The following is a 9,140-nucleotide window of genomic DNA, read 5'->3' as shown; positions in this document are numbered from 1 at the left end:
CCTGCTGGTGCCTTTCATAAGCTGAACCATTCAGAAAGCCAGAAAATAAGAAGTTCCCAGGATGTGGCTTCCAAGGGTCAGAGCAAGAAGAGAAGGGAGGATAATGGACCTAGACGGGGAATGAAGACTTCTGAACACACTGCTACATAAAGATGAAAGTGAAAGTCACTCAATTGTGTCCAACTCTGCAACCCCATGGACTATACAATCCATGGAATTCTCTAGGCCAGAATACTGGAGTGGGTAGCCTTTCCCTTTTCCAAGGGATCTTCCCAACCCAGGAATTGAACCAGGGTCTCCTGCATTGCAGGCGGATTCTTTACCAACTGAGCTATCAGGATGCTTCTCTGAATTTTGGTCCTTGGAAAGAGTTCTGTCTCAGCAGCTCAAAGTCAACAAAACCATGTAAGTGTCCCCTCCTAGTCAAAGTGGGACCAGGAAGTCTTGACATGAGGAAATATAGGGCAGCTAACAGCACAGAGTTGTATCTGTCACTGCCCACTACAGGAGTGTTATCCTAATCTGGCCAACTGGCCTGTGATGAAGGGGACAGAAGCCCTGCTCTAACCTTCTTGGGATCAAAGGCATGACCTTGGGACTTGGTACCCAGGCTTTGGTACCCAGGTCAGTCCTGGTATTCACTGGGAAAGTAATTGGTATTTCAGATGAGCTTATGTGGGCATTTGAGTATTCAAAATAGGAGGCAGGAACATATGCGCTAATTACCAGTGCTTGGAAGTCAATGCCACTTTAAAAATAAGGGCAGTCTTATCACTTCTCGGCCTTTTGGCTAAGATCAAGTATAGTATCTGTTCTTATCAATTTAAATAAAAGCAATCACTAAATGAAGGCAGATTAAGCATCTCAGAAAGGCACACTCCTATTATCTATGCCTTTAGCACAGGCATCCTTGCTTTGATGCTACATCTGTCTCTCAACACACACGCACACAGCAACACACACACACACACACACACACACACACACACACACACACACACACACCACGCCACATCAGGTCTCTCAGGCCCAAACCAACCCTCCATTCCCTCCTGAAGTTTTGCCACAGCTTCACTGAGCACCACCTCCTCACCCTGATTTGGTCATATTTCCTATTTAGTTTAAATCAACAGTCTGATTTTATCAACAATAATGCTTTATGGAGGTTTATTTCTTCAAACAGACTGCGCTTCTCTTTGCTATAAAGTTAATTTTATGTTCTTTGTTCACTTTCTTAATCTGCAAATTACATCCTCCTGTTCCCTGATTACTTACTATTGGAAAAACAGCCCCTTTTTGCTTCCAGTTTGAATATTCTCTGCCTTATCTTGATGACCCTAATCTCTCTGCCCTGACCGGCCTCTCAAAGCAGCAGTAAGTAACCAGGCGGGGTGCACACAAACCCCCACGGCAGCGGCAGCGAGCCGCCGCCCGGAGCCTGGCTCCTCTGCTGGCCCTCTTCCCCCCAGTCTTTTACTCAGAGTATGGGAAGAGGCTTGGCTGCAGCAAGGAGAATTACAGATTCTGGAATCCACTCCACGCTCTCAGAAAGTCCTAGTGGGAAGACGGAGAACTTCCGACACTCGGAGAAACAAGGACAAATGCTTTGGAGGCTGACATTTGGCTGATACTGCATGAAAAATGACCTGACTCTTTTGTTGTAAACGCCTGGAGGGGGAGGGGCTGCAAAAGAAAGACAGATCACTGGGAATGGAGGGAAAATAGAATCAGTTCTTACATGATCAGGATTTTTAAAGAGGATGGGGAAGAGATGACCTGCCTGTCAGAAATGTCAAGGAGAATTAAGCGTGTTTGTAACCGCAAAGAGGGAAGGGAGGGAAATGGGGAAGGAGGAAGAAATTGACAAAAAGTTAAAAAGATGGAGTTGGAAGGAATCCTAGCAAACCTCATGCTTTATGAATGAGAACACAGGGGTCCCAGGATCAGACTTCAAGTTATAATAGCAGCAAAAGATGATGATATCATGATAATAATAATGGCAAGTGATATTGGCTTATTGTTATTTATCAAGTCTATTCACCCTCTTACTGTCATGTATCACATGCCATGTTCATTTCTATCTCTGGGTTTCTAGATTCCCAACAACAATAAAAGCTAATTATTTATTATGTGGTGTGTGCCAGACATGGCCTAAATGCTTTACAAGCCTTATCATATTTAATCCTCCTAAACATTTCCAGGAGGTAAGTATAATCATCATCTACATTTTACAAGTGGAAAAACAGAGAGATACACAGAGCTTGATAACTTGTTGAAGGTCACAAGTAGGAAGATGGAGCCGGGAATCAACCAGGTCTGTCTATCTCCTGAGCCACACTCAAAAAACATTTGTGGAACGAATATATGACTTAAATCTGTGTATTTTTCACACAGGCCTTGCTCCTGCTTTAGTCCAGTGCTCTAGTTTTCTGGGGGACATTGCACCTCTCCAGGTTTCCTGATTTCTGGGGCAGAGTCATCTTCTGATATAATAGGTTGGGCCAGAGGTAGGGTAATTCTTTCTGTAAAGGGCTAAATAGGAGATACTTTAGGGTTTGCAGACAACATACTTTCTCTGCCCCGTGTTTTTCTTTGTTTTTAACAGTCTTTTAAAAATGTGAAAAATCATTCTTAGCTTGAGGGCTCCCTCTGCACTGTTCTAGGTCCCCAAACCTTGGAGTCGTACTTAAAATGCCCCTTCTGTCAGTAGCATTGAAATATATGTATTACTGTATGTAAAAGTAGATAGATAATGGGAAGTTGCTAAATGACACAGGGAGCTCAACCTAGTGCTCTGTGACAACCTAGAGGGGTGGGAGGAGGTGGGAGGGAAGTTCTGGAGGGAGGGAACATATGTATTCCTATGACTGATTCATGTTCATGTATGGCAGAAGCCAACACAACACTGTAAAACAATTATCCTCCAATTTAAAATAAATAAATTTTTTAAACTGTCCCTCTGTCACCATCTATCTATCCAATCATAAAGATTTTTGGGTTTGGAGTGCCTCTCAAAATACTCTTTATGTTTTTTCAGCAGCAATTGGTGGCTCAGAGATTAAAGTGTCTGCCTGCAATGCAGGAGACCTGGGTTTGATCCCCTGGATCAATGCGGGAAGATCCCCTAGATAAGGAAATGGCAACCCACTCTAGTACTCTTATCTGGAGAATCCCATGGATGGAGGAGCCTGGTGGGCTACAGTCTACGGGGTCGCAAAGAATCGGACACGACCGAGCGACTTCACTTTCTTTCTTTACTTTTTTTTTATGTTTTTATGTTTTTTCATCCCCCCAACCCTAGTCCAGGCCCACACTACCTCATGCATGCTCTCCTGTTCTCCAAAACAGCCACGTGTCACCACTGGATCTATTTTCACAAACAATCATTTGCAGAGATCATTCCCTTGTTAAAATACCTTCAAAACTAAGCCCCTTACTCTGCATTCGAGGACTGATCCCCCCAAACACACACACACACAGAGTTATTTGGTCTTTAGATGATAAGAACAAGTAACATTCAAAGAGCATCAGTATGATCTAGCCACTCAGCCCCATGGATCATCTCATTCAAGCTTCATCAGAACACTATGAAATAGGCAGGATTATGAGTCCAATTTTACAGATGAGTAACTGAGGCTCAGAAAGGTTAAGATACACATGATAGCTTTTACAGAGTAAAATGGTAAAACTCGGAACCAAAATGTGGCTATAAGACTTCAGGCTCCCTTCCCTTAATCTCCATGCATTACTTTCAACATGTCTCCTGCTCTGCCCTTCCAGAGCCTCTGCACCCTGTCCCACCGAGAAATATCCTCCAAGGGACCACTGATTCAAGACACAGCGAGCAGGTCACCCCCCAGGATTCACATCTCAACTCTTGGCCTGCAAAGGGCAGTGACCATCTTGGAAGAGAAGCCTGTGTCTGTGAACTTACAGCACTATGAATCGAACAGGGATGACCTTAGGCGTGGAGAGTGGGTTCTATCTAATGTCCCCAATAGACGGCTGCCAGCCAACAAGGGGGCAGCCCAGAGCAGCTACATTTCAAAGCAGCAGACCAGGGCAAGCTACTAACGTGTGGACACAACCACTCCACAATTTGCTTAAAAGCCACACTGTGTTTCCTGGACCATGGCCAGAGGCCAAAATACACACATTCCAGTTTTTACGACTATAAGGTAAGCATTCTTTTAATGGTTCTTTCCCTGTTCCCTCACTCTCTACTGAGTTGTGTTTTGCTCATTCCATCTCCGTGTTGTTTTTTTTTTTTTCCTTCTTCCCAGCTCTGCTCTCTGCCTTCCTTGCTTCCACCCTCCTGCTTCAGAGCTTGCTTGCCACTCTTTGCTGCCTTGCCTTTCTGCAACCTCCCCATCACAGTGGCTTTCCCCTCCTTTTGGGCCCTTGGTCAGCTTTTCTCTCATTGCTAGACTTCCTCCTCCTCTGTTTTCCTGCTTGCCTGGCAGAGCCTCCTTCCTCTGCCTTTTAGGTTTCCTGAATTTAGCACCGAGTTGAAAGCTCCAGTCTGGCTTCCTGGTCTTCTCATTTCCCCTACTGGTCCAGCCTTTCTCCTCCACTGTGGCCCCCTTGTATGGCCCTTTTCCTTTCTTTCTGGACACCTGGTCCTGTGTGTCCCTCTCGCCCCTCCTCATCCCCTTCACCCCTCACCTCTGTTCTTTGTTCCCTTGTCTCCTGTCTTTCCTCAACCCTCCCATCTCTCCTCTTATGTCCTCTCCTGGTTTCCAACCCCCCCCGACCCTTATCTTTGTTTTCCTTCCTTCTGGCTGCTGATAGAGGGGGAGTAGTTACAGACAGCCTCCCTGATTTCACATGCAGACCCAGATTCAGCACGTCGGTCTCACACTAACATTGCCCAAGGAAAGGGAGTCTTGGCTCCCACAAGCAGTTTGCCCCCAGTTTGAAGCTGAGCTAGAGGCCTTGGATAAAGCTCGAGGAGTGTGAGCCGTCCACCTTGGCAGGCAGCACAGTGAAAGGCCTGACTGTTTCTTTTTCCCACTGATCTCATTTAAGTCAAGGCCAAAGACCAGTACTGGGACATGTCATTTGTAAGTTACAGCCTTGTGGTGGGACCTCAATGATCTTCCCTGCCCCTTCTTCACAACACACACACACACACACACACACACACACACACACACACACACTTCTTATTCACTTCTGTTCAGAGAAAAAGGCCCTGTGACTTTTCAGACGCAACGTATGAAACACCCACACTGTAAAATGAGATCTCTTAAAGGAACCAGAACCACCACAAAAGGAGACGCTGCTGCTGGGGAGAGGACAGGCCTCCATCCCCTCTGCCTCTTGCCCATCAATTCTTTCCAACTTCAGTTGTTCCTGTTTCCTTGACTGAGCACCCTTAGAGCCGAGTTGGCGTCTTTCCTTAGAGGACAGCGCCATCTAGCAGGTGAAATGCCAAACCCAGAGTGAGGAGCCCAGAAGAAAAGCAGCTTCCCCAGCTCCCAACCAGTTCCCAGCTTCCCTTTTTAACCCTCAGCCAGTCAAACTCCAACTAGTCTGAAACAGCGATTTAACCCGTTGGCCTTGTTGGAAATTTCAGTTCATTTTCAGTCACCTCTACTTATCTAGTGCCTGTTTGAGTTTCAGCTTGTAATCTTTGTTTCTAGAAAAGGCAAAAAAGTTCTAGGTGAGCCAAGAGGCTCGGCCTGATGCTAGGGAGCTCCAGGTGACTTTTTCAAGCAAAACAGAAAAGAACATCCTAAAGATATCCAAATGGCACAGGCCCTCTCTGGAACACTAGCAATATTTTCTTCTTTTTCGTTTTTCTAACATTTCATCTCCCTTCTTTTCACATGTATTGAGTGCCTCGTGTATCCCTGGCTCTATACTAAGTTAATTAAGAAATAGTTCCTCTCTCCAGGGACCTACAGCCAATGAATGCAGTTTTCAGGCTCTTAGGTTTGCAGAATGTCTGATCTGAGAGGGGGTCTTTATAATCCCAGCTGTACTAAGGGTCCAGGGGGTGGAGGTAAGCAGGGGACGGTATATGAATCTGTTAGGGATGCCATGACAGAATACTCCAGGGTGGGTGACTTGAGCAACAGAGATTTACCTTCTTGCTCTTCTGGAGGCTAGAAGACCAAGATCAAGAGGTAACATTCTTCTGAAACCCTTAAGGGAAGGATCTGTCCCAGGTCTCTCTCCTTGGCTTGTAGATGACCATCTTTTCCCTGCATGTTCTCCGTCTTCCTTCTGTACATATTTCGGTCCAAGTTACCACTTCTTATAAGGATACCAATCATATTGGATTAGAACTCTTCCCAGTGACCTCATTTTAACTTAACTACTTCTGTAAAGACCCTTTCTCCAAATACATTCTAGGTACTAGGGGTTGGGACTTCAACATGAATATTTGAAGGGGCAAGATTCAGTTTGTAACAGATGGCAAATAGTTTTTATTTGCCTTGCAAATTTTAATCAACTGGTAGTGGCTGCCTAGACACCCTCCCCTGCTGCCAAAAAGGATAAAAAGACTCTAGACTGAGTCCACATGGAGTCCACATTGCCCATATAAGCTACAGGCAGGGAAGTGGGAAGTGGCAGCATGGTTGTCACACGTCTGTCATTGGTGATATAGGGCATACAGACTCCTGGGAGCAAGAAACATATATCTCCACGAGGCGTCTTGGCATACCCAAACTGGTAACTTCCACTTACCTGATGCAGCAATAGGCAAGAAGTGTCATATGGAGAGTTATCGCTCTGCTATTGCAGGCCAGGGGACATGCATAGGTCTCTGCCTCGCAGGCCCTGGAAGAGGTCAACTGCAAGAGACTAGGTCCCAATTCTCAAAGGCTTTCCAACATGCCACAGTGTTATATGAGGCTGATCCATGCGGTTGCTCAGGGAGAGGAAACAGTTGCAAGGGGAGTTGAAAACATTTGCAAAGGGATTCTCCTGGCAAAAATACTGGAGTGGCTTGCCACTTCTTACTTCAGGGGTCCTGACTCAGGGATCAAACCTGTGTATCTTATGTCTCCTGCACTGGCAGATAGGTTCTTCATCACTAGCACCAACTGGGAAGCCCCCTATCACAATACCCCTTACTATTGCCACTTTGCATATGAGGAAACCTATTGGGAAAAGAGGTAACTTGCTCAAGGTAACACAATTAATGTTGATATGTAAATGAGGGAAAAGGACAGTTCTCCTCACCCCCACGGCTACATGTGCTGGAACTGTTCCTAATGATCTGGGGGTCTGGATAGACTCATGAGAAATGGAAGCACAAGCAATGCCATGCCCAAAACTAGACTAAGGTTGCAGCCTAGCACCCTACTTAAGTTCAGTTTGCCAACCCCTAGAGCAGCACACAGCATTCTGGGTCTCTTGGTCTCTTACTGAGAGATCATAGCCATAGAACATCACTCTTCCCTTGTCCAGTGCAGGCCAAGAAGAGCTCAACATGCAAATGACGAGTGTCATTGACACACATCCAAATTCTTACTTTTGCGATCTTGTGATCTTCCTGTTGTACTACCTCACCCACAAAACCTGTTTGTGGGAAAAAAAAAAAAAAACCTGTTTGTGGAGAGGGAGCCCATCAGAACACTGCCTACCAGAGACTCAGCTTGGGCTAAATAAGTTTCTTTTTTCTCAGCAGAAATTACCAGCTGTGTCACTGTATAAAATCCTGAAAAGAACTTTCTTCAAAAGGGAGATGTATCTAGTAATTCCCCTACTAGGCAAATATGCAGAGAAAATCATAATTCAAAAAGATACATGTACTCTAATGTTCACTGAAGCACTACTTACAATAGCCAGAACATGGGAGCAACCTAAATCCCATCATCAGAGGAGCAGATAAAGAAGATGTGGTACATATATACAGTGAAATATTACTCAGCCATAAAATGAAACAAAATTGATTCATTTACAGAAATGAGGATAGACCTAGAGATTGTCATAGAGAGTGAAGTCAGAAAGAGAAAAATAAATATTGTTTATTAACATATATATGTGGAATCTAGAAAAATGATATAGATGATCTTATTTGCAAAGCAGAAATAGAGTCACAGACGTAGAGAACAAACGTATGTACATCAGGCAGGGAAAGGTGGGATGGATTGGGAGGTTGGGATTAACATATATACACTACTATGTATAAAATAGGCAACTAATGAGAACTTACTGAATAGCTCTACTCCGTGCTCTGTGGTGACCTAAAGGGGAAGGAAATCCAAAAAAGAGGGGGTGTATCTATACATATGGCTGACTCACTTTGCTGCCCAGCAGAAACTAACACAAGATTGTAAACAACTACACTTCCATAAAAATTAAAGGAAAAAAAGGAGATATTGTGAGAGCACTAGACTGTTCTCAAACAGTGATGTAATAAAGCCTTCTACCTTTTGAGGGACGAGGAGGGGTCGGGAGGAAGAAGCTGGATCAGTGTTCTAGGCTAGTGAAGGTGTGGACTTGAAGCCAGCCCTTAGCAATGACTCTGTTCATCCTTGGAAGACATTTGAATAAGTAAGGATATGCCAAGAGCCCATGAGGTCCTATGGGACCTGAACTGAAGCCTTGCCCAAGAGAGGTGCAGAATGATGTTTTCCAAGTTACACATGGGCCAGTGAGAAACCACATCACTAGAAGATTGCCCATATTCCACTTCCCTCCTCGGTGAGTGTCCAATAAAGACTGACCACCCTGTGGGCTACTTAAGCAAGCTCTGGAGGTTTGGATAATTCAAGGGGTGGTGGGGAACACTGAGCTTCCTTGAATAAGGTGTGTGCAGATTTCAAGAAATTAAATGGAAAAATAAGAAAACCAACCCTACTTGCACACTGAGGTTGTTCCACAAGCAGTGGTATTGCTGACTTTTTCTTTAGTGTTTCTCCTATTGCTCTTTCTAACCTGTTGATGTGGCATGATGTGACAAAAGAATGGTTATCACAACTTTCTCAAGAAATCCATAACTCACCAACAAGAATGGTTTCTTTCCCCCAACCAAGTCAGGGTCGCCATGTATAGATGCACAGGTTGTGCACTGCTCAACTCCGAGAGGTACTATTCACAGACTATGATGTGAATGGTTTCTCTGGGTGTTATGCAATAGACACTGAATTGCACTCCTTCATTTTTTAAAGTCAGGTCAAACA

The 9,140-nt window shown here is 44.7% G+C and overlaps 1 pseudogene; it reads left to right on the top strand.

The window, feature by feature from the left end:
- The first annotated feature begins 770 nt into the window (after positions 1 to 770).
- Positions 771 to 883, top strand: LOC139034585 (U2 spliceosomal RNA; annotated as a pseudogene).
- Positions 884 to 9,140: the final 8,257 nt, after the last annotated feature.

This window comes from Odocoileus virginianus, chromosome 3 (genome assembly GCF_023699985.2).
Source record: "Odocoileus virginianus isolate 20LAN1187 ecotype Illinois chromosome 3, Ovbor_1.2, whole genome shotgun sequence".
NCBI lineage: Eukaryota > Metazoa > Chordata > Mammalia > Artiodactyla > Cervidae > Odocoileus > Odocoileus virginianus.
The sequence above is the reverse complement of the archived record's forward strand: the minus strand, read 5'-3'. Positions and strand labels throughout refer to the sequence as shown.